Source organism: Pongo abelii, chromosome 3 (assembly GCF_028885655.2).
Source record: "Pongo abelii isolate AG06213 chromosome 3, NHGRI_mPonAbe1-v2.0_pri, whole genome shotgun sequence".
Classification (NCBI taxonomy): domain Eukaryota; kingdom Metazoa; phylum Chordata; class Mammalia; order Primates; family Hominidae; genus Pongo; species Pongo abelii.
This window is the reverse complement of record NC_071988.2, coordinates 184,433,974-184,449,758: the sequence shown is the minus strand read 5'-3', so window position 1 is coordinate 184,449,758 and position 15,785 is coordinate 184,433,974. Positions and strand designations below refer to the sequence as shown.

General features: G+C 33.3%; 1 long non-coding RNA gene across 1 annotated transcript; it reads right to left on the bottom strand.

Moving 5' to 3' along the window:
• Window positions 1-6,864: 6,864 nt before the first annotated feature.
• Window positions 6,865-12,510, bottom strand: LOC129058876 (uncharacterized). Its single transcript, XR_008524292.1, has 4 exons — window positions 12,358-12,510; window positions 9,167-9,241; window positions 8,566-8,777; window positions 6,865-6,989 (listed from the first exon to the last, which is right to left on the bottom strand). It is a non-coding gene; the product is annotated as an uncharacterized LOC129058876 (long non-coding RNA).
• Window positions 12,511-15,785: the final 3,275 nt, after the last annotated feature.

Genomic DNA, 15,785 nt, shown 5'->3' with positions numbered 1-15,785 from the left:
GAATGCATTATGAAAAATGTTAAGAAACACTGGAAAGGTGAGAGGAAATAATACCGAATGGAAATTCACACCTACACATATAAGTGCTGAAAATTATGAATATGTGGGCAAATATGTGGATATGTAGAAAAGAAATTCATGTCTTGCTTTTTCATCTTGTGAAAATTAGCTCTTTAACATAAACATAATAATGATGCCTTGTCTGATTTACAGCATATATAGGGGGAAAATGAATGACAACAGTATTATAAAGTAAAAGCAGTAGATAATGAAATTCTATTGTAAGGTAAAATGCTATCATATTATTTGAATAAAAACTATTATTATTAAAGATGCATATTTTAAACCCCAGTTCAATCACTAAAAATCAAAAAGAGTGAATAACAAAAGATAATAAGGTAATTAATAAAATTGGATCACAGTCAAACTCAATTAACCCAAAATAATGCTAAGGAATAGGGAAAAAAAACAGGAAAGGGCAAATGGACCAAATGAAACACAAACAGGTAGATATTAGACTTAAACACTACTTTCTTCTTTCTCTGTCACCCAATCCGGAGTGCAGGGGTATGATCATAGATCAATGCAGCCTCAAACTCCTGGGCTCAAGCAATCCTCCCGTCTTAGCCTCCTGAGTAGCTAAGACCACAGACACACATCACCAAATTCAGCTAATTTTTAAATTTTTTGTAGAGACAGGGTCTTTCTCCATTGCTCAGGCTGGTCTTGAAAACCTGGCCTCAAGATGTCCTCCTGCCACAGTCTCCAAAAAGTACTGGGATTACAGGTGTGAACCACTGCATTCAGCTTTCTTCTTAATTATAGCAAATGTAAATGGTCTAAATGCCTCAACAAAAACAAGAGATTATAATATTAAATAAAAATTTAAGAGCCTACTATTGCTTTCAACATGAAACCCTCTTTAAATATACCTATATACATAGACCAGTAGTGAAAGAATGGTAAAAGATATACATGCAACTACTAACCAAACTCTAATCAAAAGAGACCTGGAGTGATTATACAAACACTAAATAAAATTGACATCAATACAAGAAATACTGAGATTAAGAAACATGGTTCATAATAATAAAGTGATGAATTAATCAAAGAAACATAACAACATAACAAGCCTATATATACAGGTATTGAAGCTTTCAAATGTGAAAAAAACTAATAAAACTGAAATGATAAATAGATATCTTCATAATTGTAATTGGATATTTCAACTTTTTTAAATCAAAATGAGAAACAGATATCTCCATAACTGTAATTAGGTATTTCAGCACTTTTTACCCAATTACATGTGTAATTATTAACACAAGTGGATAGGAAAAAAAAAGTATATAGGAACCTTCAACAACACTATCAAACAAATACACCTAATCAAAAACTATAGGTCCCTCTGACCAGTAATAGAATACTTTTTTTGTTTTTTTCAGTCCACAAAGACATTCGCCAAAATGGACCACATTTAGGCAATAAAATTAACTCATATGAAATTAGGGGGATTTAAAATTATATAAAGTATGTTCTCTAAAACTCAGTAACGTAAAGAGATCTGGAAAATCTCCAATGTTTTGAAATTAAATAACACCTTTTAAAATAATCCATAAATCAAAAACAAAACACAAGAGAAATTATAATATATTTTGAAGAGCATGAAAATGGAAACATAACAATCCAATCAGAGGTATGTTTACTATCACTTCCAAGTTTATTGATTTTTCTCTTTTATCACTGTTATACTCTCAAGTTATTCCATCATTTTAATTAACATATATTTTTCGTTAATATTAGGGTTTCTATTTTTGGTAGTTTATGTTTCCCCGCTAAGATTTTCTATAGTTTCATATATTGCTAGAAATTTTTTACCTCATTGAAGATCATTATAACAGCTATTTTAATAACACAGTCTGCTATTTACATGATCTCCGATTGGTTTCCCCTTTATTATCTTTTCTTTTTAGAATGCGGCACTTTTTATATTTCTTTATTTATTAAGCAATGTTGGTTTGTATCCTGAACACTGTGAATATTATTTTGTGAGAACTATAGCTTTTTTATATTTCTATAAATAACTCTGGCATTTTGAAGATGGCACCTCAGATCTCAAGTTTTTGTTTTTGTTTTTAAATTTTACCTGGGCTGTTAAGTGTGATTTTGGAGTCAAAAGGAAAAAACGACAGGGTTTATTAGCAAATTTGGGGGCACTCATCCTTGCTCTCTGCTTGATAGAATTCCCCTCCCCACCCAACCTATCACATTTTCCAATGGCTGTGGTTTTCCCTAAATATGCCCTGTATTTCCAGCCGGGTGCGGTGGTTCACGCCTGTAATCCCAGCACTTTTTGGGGTCGAGGCGGGTGGATCACGAGGTCAGGAGATAGAGACCATCCTGGCCAACACGGTGAAACCCCGTTTCTACTAAAAATACAAAAAATTAGCCGGGCGTGGTGGCGAGCGCCTGTAGTCCCAGCTACTCGGGAGGCTAAGGCCAGAGAATGGCGTGAACCGCAGAGGCGGAGCTTGCAGTGAGCCGAGATTGCGCCAGTGCACTCCAGCCTGGGCCACAGAGCAAGACTCCGTCTGAAAAAACAAAAACAAAACAAAACAAAAAAAAGTCCTGTGTTTCTTCAGGTCAAAAATAATCTGGACTTTCTGTAGATACAATGCCAACTCCAGCCCATTCTGAAGTTGAAGGTCAAAACATATAGGAAAGTTAACTCATGCAATTTTTTTCTACCAAGGGTCATTTTCCTTCCACATTTTGCCAGCATGTGTTCATTTTTTTATTTTCTTTTGGTATTTTTTATTTTGTCCATTTTTAGTTTGTATGTGTGGAAAAGCCAATCTGGTATAAACTTACTTGTACTTACTAGGTACAGAACTCTAGTTATACAGTTTATGTTTAATAATTATTAAAATTAATTAATTAAAGCTTTAAATATAGGAATACTGGTCTGATAAATCATAAAATTAAATGTTAAAGAAATCACTTGAAATAACATGGATTAATTTTGATTACTTTTTATGTCATCACTGCCTGCCCTATAGTAGGTGTTCAGCAAAGACCCTTTGAACAAATTAGAAACCATCAATTCTAGCATCTTGTTGCTTAGGAATTCTAATCACCCTAAGTAGATGACGTGAAAGGACATGAATCAATGAGAAGGATGTGGTAGTTGAAGAGATAATAGTTCTGCCCGGGTTTTCAAAGGGATTGACGGACTCTCCCTCCCGCATTACGGAGTGCTCAGCTTCTAATTACTCAACTGCCTATTTCTCATTCTTTTCCCTGAAAAGTGATAGAAAAATTTTGCTAAGTGCATGGATTTTAGGTCCTTCATTTTCTGTACTATATGTAGATAATATACTCTTTTTAAAATTGTTTTTCATCAAATAATCTTATTTAAAAAAATTATTTTGACTTCATTTAATTTTTCATACTTTGTTCAGTCACTCTGATTATTGTTCAGTCACTCTGTATGTACGTTTATTTGCTGTTTTATTAAACTACCCAATAACACACTTATAAGCATTAGGAGGGTAACTTACCAAAATAACTACTTTCCTCTATTATGCGTTGCTACTTGTTTCTTTTTTAAAGATTATATTTATTTCCAAACTCTATAGACATATTTCTTAATACTAGGGAACTTGAACAGAAACATCAGCTAGTCATACTTGAAGAATAGAAAATATGCAACATGTGCAGAATATGACGATTATTTAGCAATTAACACAATCTTATAAGGTCTTATTATGCTTTAAAAGTATGCTAAAATTTGCTCATTAATTTAATTTATAGACCTGTCCAAAACCTGTCATGCAATTTCTATTACGGTGACTTGAAGCTACTAGGAGGAATTCAGTAGGCTTTATGGTTTAGGGACAATACTGAAGCTTTCAATTCTTTTATCCTTTCTTGTAGACCTGTAAAGAATATTACAAAGAGTGGGGGATTTGCAATTTACCAGGAAAGATCTCAACCAAGTAACAAAAACAAGTTATTCTCTTGTGACTTGAAGAAACAAAGTGTATTATATTCACTAGCCCTTTCTCCCTATGTATTGCTTTTACAGGATTATAGTATTTAAGATGGAGTGGTATTATTGTAAAGTATTCTGATAAGCCCTTTCTCTGGAGTCTACTCCCTGAGAAAGAATACATATTTTACTGTAGTTTCCCAGCATGTTCTTTAAGATATAAGACAGATATAAATCTAAACTCAAAAGAAATGTTAACTAAAATCTCAATCAGTACTTGTCCTTCCAAATATCTTGCTAGAATTCTCAGTGCTAAGATTCGTCCTTTAATGGGGATTAGCAGAAACAGGCCTATTGAGTATTACATTATTTATCCTGTTATTGTTCTTAAGACTTTCTTTATTGGTAACACTGTTATTTTGCTGTTTGATTTTCAACCAGCTCTTTAATGATCTCAGTTCCTCATTCATTTTTGTTAATGAAGGGCAAAAGGCAAGGGAAATGAATTTCCCCATAATACTTCACTCTTGCCTCTGGTGAATTGGCTTTTCCCGTATTCATTGAAATGTGTTATCCCATTTATCTAAATATGTCAATGACTTGCAGAAGGGACTGCATCTGAATGTGACTTGGTTAAACATGAGCTAGTAATCCAAAGCAAATGTCTTTACTTTTACTCTCTAGATATAATTTATTAGTATTAAATGACCTCTTATATTTTGAGAACATAAGTACAGGAAAACAGATGCCACATGGAACATTTAAAAGCATAGATAAAGAAGGTAAAGCTAATGACAGGAAACATGTTATTTTGCTTTAGAATGCAAAGTTAGGAAACAAAAAGTCTGTGTGTGTGTGTGTGTGTGTGTGTGTGTGTACAGAACTAACATTTTCTGGGAAAGTATCACGTGCCAGACACTATTCCTATGTAGAATGTGCTTTTATTTTATCTTTTATTTTACCATGTAACCCTCACAGTCACCTCTCTAAGAAGTGTGATTAAAAGAAGCAGATCCTCAAAGAAAATGTGCACATTCAGTCCATGTCATTTGGTATTATTTTGCAGTAAGAGGAGGTCTCAGTCATTTAGCTGTAAAGATGTTTACCTATACGTCTAGTTTCAGGGGATACAGTTTTAATCTCAACTACAAAAATTATAAATTAAAGAATAGGGAATTTGCTGGCCTCTTTCTGGCCTTGTCCTTAGGCAAGGAAAATGGGGACATAGGAGTAGGCTTGGACAACAGGGAAACATATACCGCTAGGTCTTTTCAAAATGTCTGCAATGGATCTCTATTTCCCCAATGTGAAGATTCCTCCACTTTGAGGTTGGAATTCTTATGTACCATGGACAAAGTAACTTTTCAAGATTATATAGGGAAAATTACACTGCCAGTACTGAAAGCCATTACACTTCTGTGCTGAGATTAATGCTTTTACCAGGAGAAAAATAATGGGCAACAGAAACCCAGAAAAATGTATCAGATTTGGTGATTTGGGGAGCAGTCTGATTGAAGATGACTTACACCAAGAGAGACCCCAAACTGAATTGATAAGCAGTTTACCAAAGGAGCTGCATTATCAGAAATTCCAAAATAATAAAACAAAGTATTGCAATTAATGTAACTAACCAATTTGGAAGTGAACCTTCAAGTACCAGTCAGGAGTAGATTGTTGTGATGATAATGTCTCTACTCTTACACCCTTGCGGAAATTCTTCTTCATTACTTTTCTTAGTGTAAACATTTAATCATACCTGGTAAGTGAAACTCTTGCAGCATCTAAGACACCAGGATAAACTGAAAGCTCAGTGAAGGCAGGTGTTTCTCTCATTTTGTTCACTGAAAAATACTCAATGCCTAGAACAGTTTTCAGAATACAGAAGGTGCTAAATACCTGATTACTGAATGAACAAATGGAGAACAGAATGAACAAGCAGGTGCCAAGAAACTTGGTCCATTTCCAAAGAACTCAGTTCCTAAGCTGATTCCAAGGACATTCTTTGGTCCTTTTACTCACCTAACAAATCCTTACCCTCCAGGATTCACAAAATGCTATAAGATATACCAATATATTTTGGGAATATCTTTTTTTCATTGCCTCTTTCTAAATATGAGTGTTTTTTAGTTGTCTTCTTTTTTCTTCCATTTCGTATGTCTTTTTCTTTTTGCTGTCATTTTAAGATCACGGGCAGTATTTCATTCCCTCATGTGTGGATACAGCTTCAAAGACCCTCTCAATCTCCTTCTTTTGACTGAGTCTGTTTCTATAGCACACCAGATTCCATTTTTTGGAAGAATACATGAAGTTCAACAGACTCATCATGTACTGAGCAATTATTGGGCCATGTATTCAAAACATTGATGCATTAGCTTTGAAAACACTTACATGGATTAGATTAAAGTTGTGGCTTCCACAATCAACAGTAATTCCTATAATTTTAAAAAATTCTGAATACACGTTAGTCAATACAACACAATAATAATGAACAATTCAGTAAACTAAAATATTGTTTGTAAATATTTAATGCATATATGCATCACAGGTACCAAGGTAGTTAGTAAATTTGAAAAACTACATAAGGAGTATGACAAAATATACAGGTATAACAACTATTAATTTCTGTTTATATAAATTTACTCTATGCAATTTTCAATGAACTATATACTGTAGTAATTTATCTTTACATCTCAATTTAACATGAAAAACTTTATAAAATATTGTGTCATTCAGCTACTAATGACTTTAGAATAAACCCTTTAAAAATATTTTCTTCATGATTTTCATACACAAATTTGTAAGGTCAGTATGGTCGCAAGGAAACATTTGCTAACAACGTCAAAATTAATTATAAGCAGGAGAATAGAGTTTCCTTTGTAGATGATTTTCTGTATTATCCTACTTGTAAAGGAGCCATAAAAGAAAACTGCTCACTAATTGTACATTAAGAAATTATCCCGAGTCCTCGTTAATTTCTTCTTGACAGGTTCAGTCACAGTTCCTATAAGATGTCAGAAAAGGTAAGTCAAAAATGAGATAATGTCAGTTGTGTTCTCATAAATTTCTTTTCAATCAACTCTTTCATAAATACCTCACTAACTCTATCTCATCTTCAACATTAAAGGGAAACAGTAGGAAAATAAATGTGCTGTGCTGCACTGTACGCTTGGCTTATGAAAATAAATTCTCACTTAAGAGAGCTTTGTTTGTGTCATCTACATAGAAGGGACTAAGTGATCAAAATTTTGAGCAGGAATATATGGATAAAAAGTACTAATGAATACCAGGTGGATAAAAAGCACTAATGAATAACAGGTGTTTGATGAGATTCATTTTTTTCCTTAAATTATGAAGTGTCAATATACTGCCTATGGAAAAAAAAATGCTTTTAGTAACAGAACTATTCTACTCAGCATGGAAGTAACACACTAACCAATTATCTATATTGACTAGCCCACTGGGCCAGAACAGTTTATAGTCAGGAGAAACCAGTATAACAAAAGAATAAATTTGGTTTGTTTGAATTGGACTTACTGTTGCTTTTAGAGTTTTTATTCTAATCTTTGCAAATGAGATCTATATATCAATCAATCTGTTTATCCTTCTATTTGATATATTTCTATGGTGCTAATATATCTTGCTTTCTTCTTTTTGAGGTATTCATTATCATCATTATTTAACACTCTGAAATTACTTTGAATGTTATAAGGTACAGAATAAAAGTAATATAGGAGATAAACTATGGGGAAAAAACAAACACCTACAGTAATTTGAAACTGTGGAATATAAATGTTTATAAGGTGGCACCAGATTAGTTGTTCTAAAAGAAAATAATTTTGCATAAAATGTTGTGTCAGCGTTGCTAATTGCCTCCTATTTCTTTTGCTCAGTTAAGACAGCTGAAGCAGGGAATATCATGGGGAGCCTATGAGGTGAAAAAATACAATGCACTTTGCACTAAAACTAGGCTGAAAGTAAGTTTTGCTCTTATTAAGAATTCAGAAATTTTTTTAAATAAAACTTGAAAAGCATAATATTAAATATTTTATTAAAGGACACTTTAAGCTTAGAAATAATGTAGCAAGAAAAGAAGATTTTTAAAAACTTTTTATATTAAAATAAACATGTTTTCTCTAGGATAAGTGGTTATCTAGTGAGATAATAGGAATGATAAAAAATTATTGTCAATATTAAACAGCTAATATTCAAGAGCTTAGAATATATCTGTGTACATTTCAAATATAGCTCATCTTTAAAAGAACAAAACTACAAAATAATCTGGGAAGTTATTCAAGTCACCAACAGATGGCAGAAGGAGTTTATATTTTGAGTTACTTTAAGGACTTTGCCAAGCTATTCCAATAATGCACTGAAAACAATGTTGACTTTAAATTGTTATATTTAACTTTAGTCAGCAACATTCATCAAAGTTAATTGTAAATTTATACACACACATATACATACACATCAATATATCTGTTTATATATTCATGTATTATCTCTCGATTGCTGTGTAACAAATTACTTCAAAACTTCAGAGCTTACAACAACAAACATTTAAATGTTTATTATTTTACCAGTTTCTGAGGGTTAGGAATGTGTACATGAACTAGCTGGGTGGTTGTGGCTCAGCATCTCTCATGAAGTTGCACCAAGTTGTCAGTCGTGGCTGCAGTTATCTGAAGAGAACTGGGCAATCTCTTTTCAAACCCATTCCTGTGGCTGAAGAAAGAGGCTTCAGTTCCCGGCTAGGTGGCCCTCCTTATAGGCTATACACACCACACGGATGCTGACCTCACCCAGAGTGAGGGATGAAAGAAAGAGAAAGAGAATGACAGCATAAGCAAGCAAGAGCCCAGTGACAATCTCTGCTCAGTGTTTACAACCTAACTTGTAAATTACACAGCATAACTTCTGCTTAATCTACTGGTTGCATAGACTTACTCTGTGTAAAATTTGGAAGAGGAATTTTACAAATACAAGGTGGCAATGGAGAGATGCATCTTCGGTGCTAATAGATATCTATATCTATATCTATATCTATATCTATATCTATATCTATATCTATATCTATATCTATATCTATCTCCTCTTCATGTTCAGTTTTGTTATTCTTATACCACATTCAATATTTCTCTTTCTGTAATTGAAAATACCCTTTTCCATCTTTCTACTCACTAGATTTTTTTCTGTTCTTTTCTTACATTGACCATTCCTTTCTTTCTTCTTTCCTTTTTTCCTTTTGATCAACACCTGCCATGACCAACAAAAGTGAAATGAGCACATAAGCGTAAATATGTAAGAAAAATCCTGATTTCTTGAATAGAACATTTTTTAAACTTTTGAGAATAGAATGTCAGAGGAAACATTGTTTATTATTCATAGATACAAACCGGCTCTTCTCATCACCAAGGACAATATGTAATATGAAAGGCTTCCTGGATTTCTAATTTACTTCCAGTAAATTCATGACTATCTTCACCTGCTAAGTGTCTGGACATGTTGGACAGGGTCACTTTAGAGTGAGGATAAGTTTGTTTGTTAGAGATAAAGTCATTTTTACAGGCAAAGTCAGCATGTGAGAACTAGGAGTGTAAGGACAGAGATGCAAAACTTTTTTAAAGCGTCAACTAATGTAAAAATAGTTTTAACAATGTTTTTAAAGCAGAACTATGAAGTTGAAGGGGTACTAATTAGAAACAGAAGGGGCAGAGAAAATGGAGAAGAAGAAAGACCTTAACACTTAAAATAAATAAATAAACTGAATTTGAAATATCTTTCTGGTTTGCAGGTACTCTTCATGGGGTTCAATAGCGATAACCAAACCACGCTACATATTTCAACCACAAAAAAATTAACTAATGTAATTTGGTGTTTAAGAATTCATTGTAATTTGTCAGAGAAAGAGAGAGAGTTCTTGTAGTATGGTCTTCTTTGGTCTCCCAGAAGAGTTCCCAGAATCTTTTAAAACTGACCCAGCAGAGAGGGGAACACCTGGGGCACCACTAAGAAGGTATCAGAAAGCTACCACAGGAACTTCCAAGTTTAAAAATTCGACACTGAATTTTTTATTCCACAATAGGAAATGATTGCAGCTGTCAATAAAATTGCCTCTAAACATCTATTAAGCAAGAGACTGGACACTTCAGTGATATGGTAGAAACTCCCTGTATCTGCACAATATTGCAGGTAGAAGGTATCTAAAAATAAAGGCAATTTCTGCTTTCTTTCCACATTTTAAATCTCATTTCAGTGTGCACAGAGAGCAGTTCCTAATACATGTAAAGAATCCTACTTTTATAGACTAAATATTTAGTCTTTCCCTCCCCTAAATTCATATGTTGATATCTACTCTAGACTTTAGAGTTAAGGAAAACATACTCCACGTCTTTGTACCACCCTTTTGTAGCATTGGACTCAAATAAAACTCACTCAGAATAAAAATAAGTTTTAATATCCTCCACTGGAAAATAATAGTCTTTGTTTTTGAAGAATTATCAACTCCCTAAAATGAGTAAATTACACAAATATAAAATTAATCCTCTATGCCCAGGATGAAGCTCAATTCTACAGCAAAGATTCTCTCTTTAACAATACCTATACCTCAAGACATATGAGAAAAAAATATTAAACATACATCAGTTACTGAGCATGTATTATGGAATTATCGTCATCATTATAATAACTTTCTGACATAAATACTGTATTAGCAAGAAAAAAGCAAACAACCTCATTAAAAAGTGGGCAAAGGACATGAACAGATACTTTTCAAAAGAAGACATACATGCAGCCAACAATCGTGAAAGAAAGCTCAACGTCACCGATCATTAGAGAAATGCAAATCAAAACCACAATGTGATACCATTTCACACCTGTCAGAATTACTATTAATAAAAAGTAAAAAAATAACGGATGCTGGTGAGGTTGTGGAGTAAAAGGAATGCTTATACACTGTTGCCAGGAGTGTAAGCTTGTTCATCCATTGTGGAAAATAGTGTGGCAATTCCTCAAAGACCTAAAAACGGAAATAGCATTTGACCTAGCAATTCTACTACTAGGTATATACCCAAAGGAATATAAATCATTCTGTCATAAAGACACATGCACATGAATGTTCATTGCAGCACTATTCACAATAGCAAAGACATGGAATCAACCTAAATGCCCCAATAATTGTAGACAGAATAAAGAAAATGTGGTGTATACATATACACCATGGAATACTATGCAGCCATAAACAAGAATCTTAGCATGTCCTTTGCAGGAACATGGATGAAGCTGGAAGCCGTTATCCTTAGCAAACTAATGCAGGGACAGAACATCAAATGCTACGTGTTCTCACTTATAAGTGGGTGCTAAATGATAAGAACATATAGATACGTGAAACCATATAAATACACACATACACACTGGCACCTATCAGAGGGTGGAGGGTAGAAAGAGTGAGAGGATAAGGAAATAGTAACTAATGGATATTACACTTAATACATGGGTGATAAACTAATCTGTACAACAATCCCCCCCCATAACACAAGTTACCTATATAACAAACGTGAACACGTACCCCTGAACTTAAAATAAAAGTTTAAAATAAACAAATATTGTATTAGCATTTGACAGATGAAGAAACAGAAGTTTAGAGACATAAAATAACTTGCCTAATATTATGCATTAATCAAACTGAGAATCAGTATCACAACCCAGTTTTCGTTCAACAGCATAATTATCATCACTATGCATTCTAGCTAGAAACTTTGTATCATATTGATAAATTTAAATTATTTAATATGTATTAAATATTGTTTGTGTTTTTATGGAATCTTGAACTTTGCTCTAAACTGGAACTACTTCCTGTGATTAAACTTTTGTTTGCAAAAGGTGAAAAATGTAAAGGGGAATGGAGTGGTGAAGAGGTGGAAAGCACAGGTTTGTTGTGGTTTTATTAATTTTAGCAATTTATTTTTAAGATATATTATACATTTAATAGATTTAAAGTGTTGATTTTCTCCCAAACTATGCAGAGAATAGTAAGTCAGTCATTGCTTTTGGCTTCATGTAACAGATATTCAACAATTTTGTTAATTGAAATATATGTGATTATTTTTCTCATGTAATAATAACTGCAAGGAAAATCATTCAGGGGTGGTGTCTCCATCCTTCTCTGCCATTTTTGGCATATGATTTTTTTTTTCCTCACAGTGGTTATCTAGCTGCTCCTCTTCTGCTTATCCCATCTGTCCTCCAGGCGGGAAGCCAGAAAAAGGCCAAATGATGAAGAGCAAAGTGGAGGAGGTAAGGAGAAAAGGCAGCTGAACCTGACCTCTTTTAAATAGCTTGTCCAAAAGTCCTACCCAGAAACCTTTTCTTACACAGTCGTGAGCTGCATAATGACGCATCAATCACCGACTTCTTGTATATACGATGGTGGTCCTATAAGATTAAATTGGAGCTGAAAAATCCCTATTGCTCTGTGATGTTGTAGCCATTGTTAGATCATAGCATGACACATTACTCACTGGCTTGTGATGAAGCTGATGTGAACAAACCTACTGTGCTGCCAGTCACATACAAGTAGAGCAAATACAACTAGGTAATCATGATGATAAACAATTATGTTATTGGTTTATGTATTTACCATATGTTTTATCATTATTTTTGAGTGTACTCCTTGTATTTAGTTTTTCAGAAAGTTAACTGTAGAACAGCGTCAAGCAAGTCCTTCAAGAGGTTCCAGAGGAAGATATTGTTATCATAGGCGATGACAGCTCCATACATGTTATTGCCCCTGAAGTGGGCAATTGAACCTTCCAGTGTGACAAGAGGTGGCAGTGGAAGACAGTGTTATTGAGGATCCTGACCCTGCACAGGCCTAGGCTAATGGATGTGTTTGTATTTTACTTCTTAACAAAAATGTTAAAAAAAATTTAAAATAGAAGAAAGCTTATAGAATGAAGGTATAAAGAAAGAAAACATTTTTGCACAGCTGTACAATGTGTTTGTCTTTTAAGCTAAGTGTTAGTACAAAGGAGCAAAAAACACTAAAAATTAAAATGCTTATAAAGTAAAAATATTATAGTCACAAAGATTATTTTATTATTGAAAAAAGAAACTTTTTAAAGAAATTTAGTGGAGCTTAAGTGTACAGTGTTGATAAAGTCTATAGTTAGTCTACAGTCTCATCCTAGGACTTCCCATTCACTCACCACTCACTCAGTGACTCACCCAGAGCAAGTTCTATCCTGCAAGCTCCATTCATGGTAAGTGTCCCATACCATAAAAAAAGATGTACCATTTTTTGTTTTATACTGTATTTTTACTGTGCCTTTTCTATGTTTAAATACGCAAGTACTTACCATTGTGTTCCAGTTGCCTACAGTATTCAGTACAGTAACATGCTGTCCAGGATTGTAGCCTGGGATCAATAGGCTGTACCTTGTAGCCTAGGTGTGTAAAAGATTGTACCATTTAGGTGTGTGTAAGTGTACTCTATAATGTTCACACAAAGACAAAATTAGCTGACACGATTCTCAGAATGTCTTCCTGTTGTTAAGTGTGACCGTGTTTTGTTCTCCAGGATGGCATGTCATGGCTTCATATTACATGTGAAAAAATACAGTGAGGAAACACCTAAGAAACTTTCATAAATGAGTGTTATTCAGTGTAAAATGAATATTATTTACTAAATTATAATAAAAATGATTATCCTAAAATGTTAAGTAGCCAGCTTTCTAGGACCTTGGTTTCCTGAATACTTCAATTGGCTATGCTTCTACTCTATAAATATGAAAGTTTTTATAATAAAGCAAAAGAGAAAATGGATTTCGGTAAGGCTAGTAGCAATATCTATAAAACTCTTGTAGTATCGTGATGACCCCAAAGTGCAACTATTAATACAGAATTAGTATTTAATACTCCAATTAGAGCCAAAAAAACACTATCAAATACCATAAAATGCCATATCCAAGCCCCCATTCTGATAATTGTGTTTTAAAAAGTGCTAATAGTCCATATTCTGTTATATAAATTTTATTCATACTTATTTTTAAATTATGTAAATAATTTCTTTAATATAAAGGAAATAATTTTTTGTTCAGTGAAAAACAGTTAAGCATTAAGGGCTCCATGTCAGTACAAGTTTCCATATTAGCTGTAGGTGGTGGATGGGAACACATTGACTAATACACTGGCTATTAAACCATTCACCCAGAAACGATGCACTTCATTGCTCCACAACACATTTCATTGTCCAAATCAGGTCATATAGTCACTCTAAACATCAAAGATGACATAAAAATAGATATAGAACCACCATAATAACTAAACTATGTGCCTGCTTTTTAAATGCCACATATTACATATACATACATATTACATGAACATACCTATACACGTTTGTAAAGAAAATAGGGCTAACGAGGAAACATTTGAACAATTTAGAAAGTGATTTAACTACTTTGAAAAAGAAAATTATTTTCAATAAATTAATAGCACAAATTATAATCTTAGGCCAGGCTCAGTGGCTCAAGCCTGTAATCCCAGCACTTTGGGAGGCCGAGGAAGGCGAATCACCTGAGTTCAGGAGTTCCAGACCAGCCTGGCCAACATGGCAAAAACCTATCTCTACTAAAAATACAAAAATTAGCCAAGAGTGGTGGCACTCGCCTGTAATCCCAGCTGTTTGTGAGGCTGAGGCAGGAGAATCACTTGAACCCAGGAGGCGGAGGTTGCAGTGAGCTGAGATCACGCCACTTCACTCCAGCCTGGACAACAGAATGAGACTCTGTCTCAAAATAAATACATAAATAAAAACAAATTATAATCTTAAAGTTTTAAGGAACTAGTTTTCCTTCATTTATATTTAAGAATGCAAAAGTGAAATGGCTTTAACATGCAACAACAGAGAGTCAAGTATATTCTAAGAAAAAAATACTGACAAGCATGGCTAAATCATTGAATATAGCACTGAAGAACATATTGTAATTAACATTAATAGGGCTGTGCAAAATCGACATATATAATAAACTAGGTATTGGCATAATATGATATTTCTTGGGTATATATTCATATATAGAAATAAATAATTTTAAGGAAGAATTTAAGTGAAAAATCACTTGGGTTAAGATTGAAATAAAAAAAGAGCATGACAGAAAACACAAACAAAAAGATGTTGCTGTTTAAATACAACAGACACTAACAAGAAATGTAAAGTCATCTAATAATGTTACTAAAGTGATAATATCTAGATAGAGTCTTAAATTATCTAAGAAACAGGTGAGCCAAGTGGATATTACTTTGTATGAAGTTATCAAAAGAAGGATCAAAGCAAAAGGAGAAGTGACAGAATGCTTAGAAATTTAGAATACCATAGTAGGTTGCCGTGTTAAAGGAATATAAAAACCTTAAAAGAATACTAAACCTTGTTCAAACATATACTCATAATTTAGGATTTTAGATGTTTCGTTAATGTGAAGCAAGAATTAGTCACTGGCAGTTTGTTAATTAAGTAATTTGAAGTAAAATTTAAAAGGCAGATTTTATATTATTAAAAGTCAGAAATTTCAGGGAGCTGAAATTCTCCGGATTTAAATAGACTCATTTTAATACAATGGGCCAGATTTTTTTTTTTAAATAACATCAATGAGGACTAGTAGAAAAAATGTATGTAGGGATTATAATTTGGAGTGAAAATTAGACTAGATGACTTCTAAGATTATTTTGATAGCTGTAAATTTTTAAGAAATAATGTGTCATGTGTCATGTTAATTAATAAAATATATTTGTGAGGCCGGGCGTGGTG